At 49.7% G+C, this 16,626-nt stretch overlaps 1 protein-coding gene across 1 annotated transcript in view; it reads left to right on the top strand.

Moving 5' to 3' along the window:
• The first annotated feature begins 1,028 nt into the window (after nt 1–1,028).
• The window catches only part of Kkv (hyaluronan synthase-like protein kkv), a 101,512-nt gene continuing 85,914 nt past the window's right edge, over nt 1,029–16,626 (top strand). Inside the window, exon 1 of the mRNA XM_077700592.1 lies at nt 1,029–1,360. The gene's annotated coding sequence lies outside the window, so the exon portion shown is untranslated. The remainder of the gene's footprint in view (nt 1,361–16,626) is intronic.

The raw sequence follows: 16,626 nt of genomic DNA, 5'->3' as shown, positions 1-16,626 counted from the left end.
CGAAAGTGGATGTCCAGCAAAGCTGTTGTAAACCACTACAAATGGTGATAGAGGAGGGTATGAAATCTTTTTCGTCGTCTCGGCGGGCCTGGCGCTTGTTCTCGGCTAGTGTCACCACATGAGGGTACAGAGTATCTGCCCTCTTTTATCCAATTGTTCCCTGCCACCGCCATAATCATTGGTCAGATCGTATTACCAGACGTACTGCGACGGTTCATGGGCGCCGCCATTTTGTTGTTTATGCGTTTTAGTCGGTCAACTCTGGTAGGCTTCGCTTGTCCCCCCTGCTCTGCGGCTGCGGGCGACTGACGTCATGCCGAATGCGATTCAAAGAAAACGCGTGTAAGAGCATTTTAGCGGCAGAAGGGCTTCCAAAGATTCCGCAAATGCTGACTTCTGCCTAGCCTGACGCCTGTGCACGGCATCTTGAGCAAGAACTGCTCTATTTAGTGGCACTAGTCCTGCCTAGCCTTCAAAGATAATCTGCAAACACAATCTTTACCAGGATCACATGGGGGGAGGGGAGGCATTGTTCACGGGCGCCTGATACTACAAAGCTCTGAAATAGCTCAAAGCAACGTTTTGCGCCCCTTGCTTTTCAATGCTATTGAACACAGGACGCTTGCTAGCAATATTGTCAGATATAACAGGCGGAGCGAACGCCTGGTAGACTACCCGCAAAGCCAATCACAGCCACCCAATAAACCCGTCACGCAGCTACGTTGGGCGCAGTGACACATGCAGTTCAAAGGACTAGGGGAATATCCAAAACTCAACAAGGATGGGCGCCAAAGGACAAATTGCACTTTCGCTTCCTTCAAAACGACGTTAACTGGAGGCCCCAACCAGGTGGCCTGCACCCCTGCTCCCACTGCCGCGCAACTTTCACTAGCACACGAGCCGCGCACACGCGTCACTTTCTCAGGGGGAAGGGCCACGAAATAATAAATGCTCCGTCTTGGTGCGACCAAAGCACTGCACCGACTGGTTTATCTCGTCGCGGCTCTATCAGCGCCACCGCTACTACCTGCGTGGTTTTATGTGCGGCTGGGGCAGCGGCGGCAACGTGGTCGCGAGCGCGCGCTTTCCCGGACACCTCCTCCGCTATCAAGAGGCCCAAGACGGAGAAGCCGCCTTTCCCCCTTTCTGCTGCCCACCTGGGTGACGTCACGAGAGCTCCTCACGGCGACCCCGATCTTCGAGTCGCCCAGTCGGTCATGAGCGCCCGTGGAGCAACCAGTTTGCCGACGCGGCCCTGAGTTCCCCCAAGCTCCACGCGAACACCACCGCTCTTTGGATTACCTTCCGCACCGGCCCCTTCGTCGGCACCGACTCCGGCGTTGTCCAGCGCGCCAACCAGGTATGGCTGTGCCCCATGCAACAAACGACACGTTTTGGCTAGCTTCTTCCACTGTGTCGCGATGGCATCTGGGGGCTCCCGCCTCCCTTCTCGAAAAAAAGAAAAGACATTCCTGTTGACACTACCGCACCTTTACTTAACGATGACGGAAGGGTGCACATTCCTACCGTGCCAGCGTTTAAAACTGAAACACTGGCGCACGTATTCTTGTGCGCGCAACGCTTACGAATCAACATTCATAGCTGTCATGATCAATCCGGTATCACCGTTCTAGTAAAATTATCTTGACGTTGGAGAACGAATGTCTGCGTGAAAGACTCTTATTCGTTCATGTTTTGTTAGACAAAAACTAGCCTTGTCGTCTGTTACCGATTTAAACGCGAGGCAAAAACAGCTGTCGCGCGCATTTAGTGAATGACGTAACGACCCAGTTCGGAATAAGGAATGTGATGTTCCCCCGGGTGATGGCAATCGCAGGGTTGGGATGGAGCCGTCGACAGGTTGAAAAACACGCGCACAAACACACACGCTGTTCGGAGGCAGTCGTCGATGTCTCACCATTACCGCCAGCTTTTTAAACACTGCTAAGCAGCGCGACTACTGCGAAAGGTTAACACCCCTGGAAAACTGCGAAAAAATCATAGGTAATCCAAAAATTGAAAATAAGGTACTTCGCCGTCACACTTAAAACTGTTTGAGAGATGGTGGTTACGTCTTTAGGGGCTCTCCGCGAGATACATTCTTAATGTGTCCAAGACATCTAATGGTCGATGTATTGGCCTACGAAACTGGAAAGTGGCAATGCTATGCTAATATGCAAGCTGAGCCAAACAGGTGTTGTCAATAAAGCTAACGTTAAGAAGACGATGATGTGAGTGGCAGTGAGGTCGTTCGTGAGCCTTTCACGGTGAATTTAGAGCTTTCAGGACTAAGCAAACTAGTTTTAAAAGTCTTGTTAACCTCAAGGGGTGGCGCTCTATAAACATATTCAAACCCTGCCAAGACCATGGGTCAACAATTGTTGCTATAACTTCCGAGTGCCCCGACATAGCCTATAGACGTTCGGTGCCCTACGCTAAGACAGTTAAGGTGAAACCGGAATTCATTGCGCAACGAAAGCAACCACTACTAGCAAGAGCACACTTTAAGGAAGACCAATTGCAGTTGCGTTGCTTCTGCGCATTTTTTAATAGACTTTCTCTTCTGCCTTTAGAGGACCATGTTTTGGTGTCTGTTTTAATGCGTTCATTCGTAACTCTAAAACTCTAATTCATTGCACAATGACAGTTTCAAGTGTCAACCATCGATGAGCCCAGAGGCCACAGACACACAGACACACACACACACACACACGCGCGCGCGCGCGCGCGCGCGCGCAATCTAAAATAACAGCACACTGACATTGAGAAGAAAGGAATATACAAACCTTTCATTGTTCACTAAACATTCTCTATGAACAATTATAAACTTATGTGCTCAGAACTTCAGTGTGTGGCGAATATAGAGATATTCAGATGTAGGTCGGTGTTGCGAATATGGCGAAAAATGTTCTATGTGGACAAAAGGCGCGGAGTCGCTATCATAAAACATGAAGGCGGGGGAGAGGAGGGTGGCGCAACTAGTGCTAGTCACGTTAACGGGAACAAGGAGAGCGGCAAACGCCGAATACAAACGAAGCGGACCGATCCGGCGGCTGCCGGTACTTAAAATAAAAAGTTCGCCGCAAAACAGGTTTACTTAGCCTTCTTGGCCACAGTACACTGAAGACGGTCGTTCGTTGTGATATCATGCTGCTACTTATGTCGATTGTTGATTGAAAAATGGTTGGCAGCAGCTTTTGTTGTCACTGTTTAATGGCTACGTAGTAAGGTTGTACCATAAGGAGCAACCTGCTGGAGCGAAAACTGCGTGTGTTACGCTGCAGAAGACCAGAAATAGCGTTAAATGATGTCACAGCTGAGAAATTCGGTGTCCCCTTTTAAGTGCGCATGCGTCACAGGTCGGACACAGTTTTCAGCAGTTTTGCGTAACCAGGACGAGCCTTTCAGTACAAACCGGACAGCCAGGCAGTCCTGACGCGGCCGCATTCTGTGCCGCGAAGGAGAAGACTGCGCTGTACGGAGCAGGAACTCAGACGCGCTCGATGCAGGAGACATGGGCCGCATTCCTCACGTTATGGAAGGACGCAGATATTTTAATCGCGCGTAGGTGCTAAAAATCAAGGCAGCCTTCTTGTCCCATCGTTAATTTCCGTCTCGACAAGAGCTCTGTGTCCCGCAGTACCATCCGGTTCGTAGTGTGATGCAGACCGTATTAGGAACGAGACAGGGGGAAGGGAAGCTAACGGTGTCGCTGGCCGCAAAGCATATCGGGTTAGCGGATCAACCAGTTCACCTTGGAGACAAGTGCGACGAGCCGAGCGGGGACAGCTGGTCTGCATGCTTCGAGCCCAACTATAGAGCGTGGCATCGGCGAAAGCAGACTGGTTTTAGAAGTGTCCCTGCCTTTCTCGGCGGCTTTTGCGCCTACAGCTGAGAGGCCAGCGCTAGCAGCAGCAGTGACGGCGGCGGAGACGACATTCCTGTGTGGCCGCGTAATCCGGCTACTTTCGCCTGGCGCTGATCGAGAGAGAGCCGCGCCACAGGCATGTCGTGCGCGAAGCCGCTGAACCAGAGCGAACGAGGTTGTTGCGATGGCTGCGTGGTGATGACCCTCGTTGGCGTCGCGATGCGTCGGGGGCTTCGGCGAAAATGAGCGCGCAGCCATTCTTGCAGCTCGGCTAGCGCCGCGAACACTCAAGTGGTACTATACGGGGTAACACAGTTCTTGGAAGCTCACGGTGCTGGACCGATATGCGTGCTCTTGTCGCCCCATGCGTGTGGCAGCAATATGAACCACTCTCGAGTGGTTCATATGGCGTCTACTTGAAGTAGCTCGAGAGCTACTTCATTGTACACAGCGCCGTAATTGGTGAAAGGATTGCGATGTTTGTTTGGAACCGGTATCCTGATACGCCCGGTTGCCCCTCAAGTAGCACACAGAGAGCATAGAGGTTGCTATGGGAGAAGGTAGGTCGGCTCGTCATCCCAACGGTCAACATATCTTCGGTTTTCCCGTTTCAACAGGGAAAAGAAATGGCGACGTCAGTAACAGTTGCCAGCCAACCGTCGAGAAGTTTTGCTGCTTTATTGTTCAAAACAATTTCTAAGATAAAGAAATTTAAGAGAATGCTTAATTCTGAAATTTTGTTCTCCATAAGTGCTCTTTGAAACTTGATATCTCTAAGTTCTCTTTGTTTTACATAAACTAGAGAAGGCAAAAATTGAACGTTGAGAAGTATTTTCGTACATTGATACTAAGGTGCCAAAGAACGAAAGGTAAGCCGCGCTATATAGACAAACAGAATACAAAAGCAATGTGTAGTGTAGCGCAACAAGCTATGGAAATATGAGTCATAGGCAAAATGTAGGAGAGAGAAGTGAACGCAAGTTAAAATAAAGCATGCAGTTTCACCGGACATATATTGTGGGACCGGGGGTATATAGCTTCAAGGACGAAGCAACACATTGCTCCATCTAGGTTTGAACATATCGACGCAGTTTAGGCCTCCTGCTAAGAGGGACCAATCGTCTCCGTGGTGCAGAAGAAACATTTTTTGTCTACCATGTTGACCATCAGCTCTGTGACGGCGACATGCCGTTATGAGATAGTCTGTGCTCAAAAGATTGATTGATTGATTGATTGATTGATTGATTGATTGATTGATTGATTGATTGATTGATTGATTGATTGATTTATTGATTGATTGGGAGGTTTAACGCGCCGGCGCTTCACAGGCGATGAGGCGCGCCGTATTGGAGGGCTCCGGATTAATTTTGACCACCCGGCGATCTTTAACATGCGCCGAAATCTGGAACACACGGGCGCTTTCACTTTTGCCTCCATCAGAAACGCCGCTACCACGGCCGGGAATCGAACCCGCATCCTTGGGTCCAGCAGTACAACGCCTTAGCCACTGAGCCACCAGGGCGGGTCCGCAGACAAAGTAGACCGTATGCAAGAGCAGTGGTAAAATTGGGCTCTAGAAAGAGAAACCGGATGTTGGAGCAGTATAGACAGCTTGGAGAGCTAGTTGACATTCCTAGTTTGAAGAACCAAACAATAAGAAAGACGAGGGGCATGTGTAAGGAGGACTACGGCCCTAAAGCGTAGAGGAGGTGCGGGCCGATCAGAAAAGTTTTCTAAGGCTGGTGGTGTTGTCTTCTGGCAACGACTGGGCTTGCTGCAGATACGCGACAGAAAACAGCGCATCTGTAACGCATGGTCAATACCAGCGGAAGCGATATGTTCATGCCATCAATAACTTCGTTTCCATGACCCCGAATTGCTCCAATTAGCCGTACTGATATAGAAAACTTACGCGGAACTTTTTTTACTCTGGCTGCTGTCAGTAATTTGTTATACTAGCCGATATTTCCTCTTGGTGTTGCGTTAGCAGTGTATGTCCATCGTCGTGCGCCCATCTTCTTCGTCGCCGGGCATGCGCCACCGAACAAAAATCTGAAAAATAAATTTCTTTTGAAACTTCGCAAGTTCCAAGAGCTAAACCCACGCCTCTCTGCTTTTAAAGCGAGAATCACCACCACTGAGCTTTTTTTTTTTTTTGTGAGAAAGCACTAAGAGAGTTGATCACAAGAAATCTGTGTGCGTACTATTAATTCTAACAGAGTGTTACACACCCGAGAAGCAGCATGTACCGCAGAGGTGTTATTGTCACAAGGAAGACACGAAGTGGACAATTACACATGCCGCCATGTTTTCCCTCTTTCGAAGAAGATCAAGCACATGGTGTGATATAGACGTGCTCGTGCCAAGATGGCTGACGCCCATTAAATCATCACCTCATGAATCATGGTTCGTCTCATCGTGATTGCGCCACGTAACAGTACAATCAAATCATTAATTTCAGAGAGACAACATGTTCAACAGTAACGAACGGCCCTGCCCAGCGCAAGAGAGCCGCGGAGCGTGTCGAAGGTCACTATGAGGCGTCGATTTGGGATAGAGCGCGAAGACCCCGCCGTAAGTTTCCTAAAGCAGGAATTGATGCTGAGTCGGACGCACGCAGGTGAGAAAAAGTTATCAAGGTCCATTTTGGCCGGCTTAATGACACAAGTGAACTGAATTCGGCGTGCACCTAGAAAAAAATCTGCATCATATCGTCCCATAGTTTTCATCTTTTAATGCATGGAAGCAAACACAGTACGGCAGCATAACTGACGCCTATGAACAACGATTGCTTCGAAGAAGAGGCTTGGGGAAGGAAGCACAGCTGACGTGGTGTTCAAATCCCCTCCCGAGAACTTGCATGCATACTTGACAACTATTAACTTTGGCGGCATGCTCCCTGTAGGTGTCGAGGGTCTCATTGGCTTGGTGGACCCAACCATAGCCGATGGAGGCGAAAAGCAAAAACGCCCGTGTGTACGAGATTTTGGCGCACGTTAAAGATCCCCAGGTGGTCAAAATTAATCCGGAGCCCTCCACTACGGTGCGCCTCATCGCCTGCGTTGCATCGGAGCGTTAAACCCTACAACCAACCAACCAACCAACCAACCAACCATAGCCGGCAACTGACCCTTGGGAAGGTAGGAAACTATAATCCTACTTCAATCATATTTATTCCCAAAACAAAGCTGTGAACCTACCGGGTCGTGGAATATATAACAATCACAGAGAAGTGGTTACGAATGTCACTGTGGGTCTAATATTTGGCAGGCTCTTAGTCCCTAATTTAGTTGAAATTCACTGAGGCAGAGTAAGCTCTTATGAATTTTAATACGCGGGGCCAGTATTTTTTTCAAGTAACATCTTTTATTTTTTTTGCTTTCACGCGTACGTTTCAGTTGAAGGAAGATCAAGTGCTGACCTCGAGAATGAGGCCAGTTGAGAAAGCAACCAACCACGATATCTGAACGCACGACCCGACTCCAAATCCCGACCTCAAGGATTGTCTGTCTGGTTAAGAAATGATCGATCAAGTTGGATTTAGGGTTTGCACGTCGATCGAAGCTATATAAGGAAAAGACGTAGGGGCACGCAGACAGAATATTAATATACGTGCTCAAAGAATTTTACATCAAAATGCCTGCAGGGTCTTCATAAAGGCTAGGAATGTGTTCAGCCACACGACAATGCTGAACGGAGTGTAGGCGCGTTTTTTTATCTTCGCAGCTTTAGAACGCTGAAAGCAAGGCTTCAGACGGCGGTATTGAGCAGAAGTTTAGCACGCATCTTTAGCCGCGCAGTACATTCTCGCGGCCCTAAAGTCATCACCACCGCGATCATTACTTCTGCGCACTGTTTTTCTCCTTCACCGCCTTCCCGACAGCCACAATCCCCCTTTTGCTGCGCTTCTGTCTCGTACATTGTTTTCCTCCTCTACCTCTCATTCTCCGGTGTGGTGTAAGCCCACGTACGGGGCTACCAGCAGCTCGCGCGCAGCCCGGCAAATGACATGGGCAGCGACAATGGGAGAAAGCCCGTTCCCGGCTTGGGCGGTAATACGCGCGTTGCGTTGCGTTGGCGGCTGCGCGCACGGCTGTTCCCGGGAGGACAAGGCTACGCGCCGGCTTGAGCGGCAGCCGCGCGGCTCGAGCGGCGGCGGCGGCGGCGGGGGCGACTCCGGCAAGCATCGCGTGCTTCTCATAACCTCCGTCGGCCGTGGGCATAGGTGGTACCGTGGGATGGGGATGCGGCCCCGCACTCTCGGAACATCCCGTGTGGGCACATCTTGGGGCGCCTGTTTCTATGGACCGCCACGTGTACGGTTAATCCCGCAATACCTTGAAACGCTCATATGGCTCTCGATCTATCTAACTTGACTGGCGACAACGTAGCGTCGCATTCTTTTATTTATTTATTTGTTTGTTTGTTTGTTTGTTTATTTATTTATTCACAATACCCCTAAAGGCCACCGTGAGGGGGTATTGCAGGGGGGGGGGTTACATTTGCTTATATATTGCATAAGCACTATAAAAAAAAGAGCGAAGAAATAAAACTAAACAAAACAAGTAGGTTCAAACTCAAACGCAAATAAATAAACACTGTAAGCTTGAAACTAACGATAATGCAAAATTCAATAGATAATGACAAAGAAGAAAGACACGAATGAAAGACGAATGCTTCAAATTCTAAGAAGGACAGGATGTACGCACAAAAGAAAAGGAAAATACAGCGCAACAAAAAATGGTGTACGTTTTGAAGAAGGAAAACAAAATCACAGATTGAGAACGAAGAGCTAAGTTAGCTCTTGGATTAGTTCCTGAAATTTTATGTTGTCTTCTATTCCACATCAATTCCATTTAACTACTGATTATGTGCATGCCTGTCATAACATTTGCTTAACAAGCTGCAAAGAAGCGTATGGTCTCCGTGTTTGTGTGAGAAAAGCACTGAACACTCCACCTTTAACACAGGTAGTGATAGCTGATATTGAAAGCACTCGTAACAAAGGCACAGTCATAAATTGCTGCGCACACTTTTTTTCTTTGTGCCATGATGAATTTGAAAAGTTCACATGCCTATAACCCTTTCGCACGAATCGTTACTAGAAGTATCATGAGAAGCATCTCGGGGAGTATCACGATTCCGCTTCTCAATAAAAACTCACGCGCGCACATCAAAGCGTCTTTTCTGCGAAAGCGTTTCTTTTGGCCAAGTTTGCCGCCGAGTCTTCTGCCGTTGTCGACTGTCTCCTAGCCTACAACCTCGACATGAGACTCACCGCAGCTACGAAGGGAGGGGGGGGGGGGTGCACTCGTGCTATGACACATGTCGTAAACCAACTGGAATTGGCAGAGTGCCAAGTGTTTCTTCCTGTTTTTTTTTTTCGTTTTTTTTTGTGCACTGAATGAAACACTGCGTGCCAAGTGCTTCTTCGTGTTTATTTTTTTTTATCCATGCATTGGAACACAATGCCCTGGATAGTTCTTTGTGTTTTTGTTCTTTCTGATGTACGCACGCCATGAAATTGGAACACGTTTACAAAAAAATTAGCAGTGGCTTAGCTCGGCTATGCCAGGGTATACCTAGCGTGAGCTAAGGTTCAGCTGGTTATTCTTAGGTTTCCTGGTTGTCTTGGATAAGCTTATTATGCTTACTGCTGCTAAAACGATTTCCAATCCAATCCAATTCAATCCAATCCAGTCCAGTCCAGTCCAGTCCAGTCCAGTCCAGTCCAGTCCAGTCACTTCTCCTTGCGCATGCACAGCACGGCTCTCCAGCTAGGAGCCACGTGAAACGGCTATCAAGCGGCTCCTGCGCAGCGTCAAACTTAGCTACTGCGCAACGGAGGCGCACAGCAAGGCACGCGCCAACGCCAGTGCGTCTGCCGCTGCTATGACGTCACTTTTCCGGAATGCGCAGACTGGCGAATGTGCAGACCCAATCCTCTACACACCTGTACTCCAATTGCATTAATTTCAATCCAACACAATCCAATTTAATCCAAGCCAATCCAGGCCAATGCAAGTCAAGCCAATCCAATTCAATCCAAGCCAATCCGATCCAAACCAATCCAATGTTCCTCGCGCTTGCAAAGGACGGCCCTTCACGGCCCACGCGAAACTGCTCAACCACCGTCACTGTAGCTTACGCTACAAAAGTTAGCTACTGTGGACGTTTTTTGCGGACAATATCCGGGTGGGTGCGCGTTCGCTGACGCCATCCGGGTGCGTCCTTTCGCCAACCTAGTCAAGTAATGATTCCGCGTTAAAAAAACCTATTCAAGCACACCGTCTAGCCTACAGAAGGTGTGCCCTTCTCCCGGGGTAAGAAGACAAAGACGGATCGCGAAAAATACCAAATAGCAACGACGGCAGGTCGAGCAACAGCGGAGAAATGGGAGTCAAATACCGCGCAAGCCGTGCAGTGGCGTTGGAAATAAGCAATAAAGCCAAACAAGCAATAACAAATTCGGCACGCGGAATCGCCGAATATGTGCAGGTCGATATTTATAAAGCCGGTCGTGGTCACTACGAACAGGAAAAGGGGTTTGCTGTTTGCTGGGAAACCACTCGGGACACAGAGTTTGAAACCAACTGGTAACCGAACTAAGAACTGGCCTTAGAACACTTTTGTTAAAGTCACTTTCCATTCATCCATCCACGGGGCGGCAGTCACCCGGTTTCCGCAGAAACTCTCCGAGTACATAACCATGAAGGAGTGCCCGCGACGCGTGGCGAATCTATAGAACGTACGGCACGTTTCAAGCAGTTTCGTCGTGTCATAAAGCTGCACCGTCGTTGCCTCCGAAACGTACGATCATGATAGGGTGTCAGAGGCACAGAGCCGGGGGATTTATTCGGCCTGTACGCCAGCTCAGTTTCCGCACTAATGACGACAAGTTCGGTGCAAGAAAGAGAAAAGGAAGAACGGCTGTGAGTCACAATCGAACGGAGGAGTCACCGGAACCCCATTGTCTTTCGCGGCGAGCTGCTTCCGAAGCCGAACCTGGCCTGCAGCGTTGTTTCCCGGTGGGCCGCTCAATGGGGCCCCCTCGGTGATAGCGCGTTGCCGGAAGTGCCGAACGCTCGGTATGAGACCGGGAAACAACGGCCTTTTTATCTGGAACGGCGTTGTCGTTACTTTCCGGCACTCCGAAGCAGCCCGTGCGCCGAGGTGCGGTCACGGCGCCTTAACGCCGCTGCTTCTTTGCCTCGCAGGGCTGTACCCACCTCGCCTCCCGCGGCTCTAAAGGGGTCGCCGCGATTCGTCACCCTCTTGCCGCGTGAAGCGCTAGACGACGTCTTCGCACGCCGGTGCACGCTTATATAAGCCGGCAAGTCGGCCCAAATATAGGAGGAAAATAAAAAAGTACGAGGCGTTACATAAGCGTCCGACAGCAACACGGGAACAAAAGAATGTGCTCGTTTCCGCCGCAGAGGACAGGCTGGGTCAGCCGGATACCAAACTCGCTTATCATCATAAGTCGCCATTAGAGGGAGGTGGAACCGAATATCAGATAACAGATGCAGCAAGCACTCGTTATCACGAAGTTGTCGGGACAGGATGCGGTCTTCGTTATAAGCAAAATTACGTTAAAAGAGGGGATGACGTCCTTTCCGCACTGCAGTGAGGACCACGAAACACTTCGTATACAGCGACATTTTCAATAAGGCGATTTCGTTGTAACAAGGGGTTATTGTTTCTAGAAAAATGTCTAAATGCTGGCCCGTACTAATGCCTACGCACGGAAGTGAACAATCCGCACGTCGTCATAAAAAGTAAGTTTTAGCGTCTCCATTTGGCATCTTTACTCACGTATGGTGTTTGACAAGCGAAAAGAGTCATGGCGAACTTTTATGGACGTTTGCGAGGTCGGTGTTCCTTGTGGCTAAGGGATACAGTGGAAGATAGTTCTGAACTCATGAAAGGTTTATGTCGGTGCGTTAACCGCCTTATTTGATGACACAAAACGTATATAAAAAGCACGCATTTACCCTTGATTCTTTAACCCACGAAGGCGGATAAAACACGGCTGACCTGGGAACGTGCCCGTCGCACGAGTCGAAGCGTGTCAGTTTTAACTAAATCGCTGGGAACAACGTTGCCCCCGCTTTGGAAATGTAATTATCATGTAGGAAATTCCGCTTAAATTTTCTTCGTAGCCCCCTATTGCGTAAATTTACCGCAGTACCACAAAAACGTCCATTGGTTAAAGCACCGTCCCTTCGGTTAACGCACTGATCGCATGGGAAACTGGCCTATATATAGGCGTAGCATTTGCTTTTACAGTGATTTCGCTACAGCTTGCATACGTTTCGAGGCAGCTAAGTGTTATACGTCACGCTGTCCATAACGCTATATTCCGTTCCCAGATAGGTACAAGTTTGACACCTCCGGTGCGATGCAAAATGCTAATCAAACGTATTGATATGCCGTGTACCTCCCATAAACTGACCTACAACATACCAAACCAGCCTTATTCAGGGAAAAAAAGCGTAGAATTGACCTAATAGAGCATTTTACACGGGAAAAGATTACAGGTCTTGGCAACTGGCCCCAGCACTGCTAATGGCTCGAACCCAGGCCGTTCGGATCAAAACAAGCGAATCCACCACCCGGCTACCGAAGCCGAGCAGCGATCGGCTACTCGGTCCATTTCAGGCGCCGTCGACGACACGCTCGCTGTATCAATTTAGCACCTATACAACACGTTGTCGGCCTGCGATTGGCCTACGTTGTGACACCTCTTTTAGGCTTCCGCAGCAGCTAGAAGATATGCTACACCGCTGTGCAGAACGTTGGATGTCCGTCGACGCACCAGGACACTAGCGCACCTGCGGCCCGTAGGTGGCGGAGGCAAAAATTGTCCTCCCGCTCCCGCCCGCGGTCGCCTCCCGCCCACGGCCGCCTTTTTTTTTTTTTAGCAGCTTCTGGCTTCTGCAGAAAGCCGCACCCCCCTTTTGTGGCTCAGGGTTATCGACACGGTGGGGCGATTTTCGCCACGTGCCGGGGAACGACCTCCCCGTTTAGTGCGGTCTTCGACAATACCGCGGAATGTGACGCACCGCCTCGTTGTATTAGAGAGTTTAGCATAGCGGCTAGCGGAGGCTCACTCTACGGTGGCGGGATAGCGGGACCCTACTGCGCATGCGCGCGCAGGGAGGGTGAGGAGGTTGAGGAGGAATGCGCGGGCATGGCGAAGGCTGCTCGCGGAACTAATCCCCCCACCTACCGGAACGAATTTGCGCCTGCCCAGTTGGGCCCCGCTACCCGCCGCCGTAGCGATAGCGGACGGAGCCCGCTATGCTAAAACTCTCTATTCAGAGACACTTTTTTTTGAAGTCAGGCTGTACGAGAAAAGACCCTGAACGTCAACGGAGACGTCAAATATTTTCGCCGCTCATAAACCTGCACTTTTAAGGTTTTTTGCGCATATTTGGGCTGCAAATAGACTGGTGGAGAAGAGCTTACTCGAATGAGGAGAACGAAAAACAAAGTCTTATAGTCTCAGCCACTAAGCGAATTGCTCACTGCAAAAGGTCGGCGTGGCGGTATAACAGAAACACGTCCCTACCTCCTTTGGCGCCTCTCAGGCGAGCTTACTCGGCTCTCGACGTACAACTACAAAAAATTGCATCATGGCACTTAAGTCCGCTTACGTGCTTTAAAAGGAAAGTATTACGGCTTCCCCTGGACATACTTATAAAATACTGCCGCCGATCGGTTATTTGTACTCTAAAAGTTCGGACTTGCTGGGTATTCCGGACTTTCCCGAGGAACTGCCAGTTGTCCCATACGAGTCATGCATATGAACAATGGATATTTCGGACAAAATAAAAGCGAAAGTTCGATTTTCCGGACAAAATTTTCCGTGGCAGAGCCACAGTGCGACTTCAGGACGACGCCATTTTGAATCCTAAGTCACCCGGCTAGCTTCGGATTGGACGGGGATTAGTTTGATTCCCGCCGGGGTAACAAACTGTCATATTGGATGCCATAATTTTGCATGTAGTCTCGAAAGCCGGAAACGGGTCATACGGGGCCAGTTTTTTTTTTAAGCACCACTTTTTTAGGCGCCAGATGACGCTGAGTTATAAGCAACATCACCATCACGTTTGTCCTGAACCATTCGCGACTTCTTCAGTCCTAGTTAAATTAAATAAAGTTCGTTTTTGCGACCCGCGTATTTTTCGGACTGCTCTTTTATTCTGACTTTTTTTCGTTCCCCTTTAGGGCTGAAAAACCGGTCGGCTGCTGTACTTCTGAACTGCTACATTGTGGCTGCGTCTTTTTATTCGCTTTCGTTTCTTCGGGTTTTGGCGCGAGTCACCTATATGCAGGCAGACTGGCGACACTTCACGCCTCAGCTTTACCGGAATCAAAGTTATCCGCGGATAGCGTGCGCCCGTTCTACTCCCTTGCCGTCAGGTTCGCCTGTCACGAGGCACGAATAGGGCTCGTCCCGCCTCTGGTAGCGTTCTGATGGGGTAACGGACTCGGCTGCTACACTCCGGACACCCGGCTTCGATTCCCACACGAACCCCAGTGCCCTCAATTTTCTTTTGACGTAGTTAATCGAAATTGATCCACATGCGGGCTTTGGCACAATTCCCGGCATTTTTGTAAGCGTCTTACACTCGTTACAGCGGCTGCCGTTTTCTGTTCTGGACAATAGCGCCGCTTTTTCTCACGTGTGGGCGATAAAAGTTCGAATAGGCAGAATCTGCGCTACTTGGATCATCATGACTTATATACTGGTCAGCCTAAATTGATCACTCAGGGCACACACAAACGACAGACTTTGTCTTTTGTTTGTGTGTGTCCTCAGTGAAATTTAGGCTGACCAGTATATGCATAGCTTGTATGTGACGTCACCACAGCTATGTCTGGAGAACTGCTCTCAGCATTCACTGTGCTTCTCTAGATAAAAGCGGCAGATAAGCTTACAACCTTCCACTGCACAAGCAGTGCTCCAAGATGGCCGCTGCAGTGACGTCAGTGCAAGCTATGTATAAATCATAGGTTATAAAACTTATCCCTCAAAACGTCGAACAAAGTCGCAAAGTGTACAAGATGGGGTTCATATCTCAAACTTACACGCTTAATCGCTTGGATATGCAGTCTGGGCTGATTAGTTGTCAAAAATTACACCATCTTCCCGTAGGGGAACCCTGAGTAGTATATGCGAAGCAGCCATGGGGTCGATTCAAGTGCCCATTGGTTTTCAGTTCGTCGTTTCCGTTAGGTTCGGTACGTAGCTACCGTTGTATTTACCGTTTGGTGTCCATGGTAACTACCACACTTTTCACTTACCGGAACTACGAAATGGGGAATTGCGTTGACCCCATGGATATTTCGCATACTACTCAGGGTTCCCCTACGGGAAGATGGTGTAATTTTATTTGGGGGGGGGGGGGGGGTGTTAGAGTGGAGAGGCATTATTAAAGAGAGAGAGAGAGAGAGCGAGAGAGAGAGAGAGAGAGAGAGAGAGAGAGAGAGAGAGAGAGAGAGAGAGAGAGAGAGAGAGAGAGAGAGAGAGAGAGAGAGAGAGAGAGAGAGAGAGAGAGAGAGAGACGTTGTTCGTGGTATGAGTTTGTCTTTCTTTAGGCATTATCATCATCAAGTTCAGCGTAGGTGATGTCGAGCTGTGGCTGGCGTTCCGCTTTGATTATGACCACCTTATGGTCTGCGAAATGTAAAGTTAAGGGCTGTTGTAGTGGATGAACCCTAAAGTTGCTAATGATGAGGTCGATGCACGTTCCCCGGATGGTTTTGGGCTGCTTGTAATCACGGCCCGCCGAGACTCGCCGACGCACGCTGCTGACGACGACGATGAAACATGGAAGGCGCGTGAGGCGTGCTCGTCTCGTGCCGGCCCAGGAAGACAACGGCAACACTGTCGCTCCAGGAGCCATTAAAGAGCAAGACACCACCGGGCGTTCAGCAAGCCGAGCATGCACAGTGGGGGTGTGGACGGCGCAACAACAACAAGGGAGGGACAGAGCCCCGACCAAGAGATGTTTCGCATCTAATAGACACCGTTTCCAATATCAATAGCTTGTTTAATTGTTGATAAAAGTTTCTGTAAGATTTGCCGCCATGCGACCTGCGTCGACCATGCATACGCTTGCGCCGCCTTCACTTTGACAGCGTTCCAAGCGCTCGCGTGCATAGTTACCAGCACCTAATCGGGACGGCGGTCCCGCCGTCAAGACATGTTGCCGTTCGCCATTTTGGGTTTCACTTCCCTTCTGTCGTCGCAATTGGAAGGACGCGTATAGTCCAGACTCCAGCTTCGCTAATCAGCCATACACCTTCACAAAGTGGAATGGCTCACGTATGTTACTGCGAAGCTGTTTATGGCTCCATTTTCGTGGATTTTTCAAGAAACTGAGTAACAGCTAGCACGTGCCCTGTATTCGGACGCTGAGGAACTGGCCTGTTGTACACTGGCGTGCCCGGCGCTGGTGCGAACGTTGATTCCGCGGAATGAAAGCAGCCGCCGAGAGACACAAAGGAGTGCGGCAACGTCCGCCCTTCCTTCCTTCCTCATCCTCCTCCCCGCATCATTTCGCAGCCGCGTGGAAGAAAGACGCAACCGGTTCGCTGTGGACCGCCCCCAGCGTGCTTTATTTCTCCGCTACATCGTCGCGCCGTTATCCCGTGTGGCAAGGGCCCCGCTGTCCTCCTTTGCGGCGTCTTTCTCGGCTGCTGAAGCCCCGCCGGGACGACGAGAAATGCTCGCCTGCCCCACATCG

Source organism: Haemaphysalis longicornis, unplaced genomic scaffold (assembly GCF_048455015.1).
Source record: "Haemaphysalis longicornis isolate Haplotype H1 unplaced genomic scaffold, Haemaphysalis longicornis Haplotype H1 scaffold_2, whole genome shotgun sequence".
NCBI classification, from domain to species: domain Eukaryota; kingdom Metazoa; phylum Arthropoda; class Arachnida; order Ixodida; family Ixodidae; genus Haemaphysalis; species Haemaphysalis longicornis.
The sequence above is the reverse complement of the archived record's forward strand: the minus strand, read 5'-3'. Positions and strand labels throughout refer to the sequence as shown.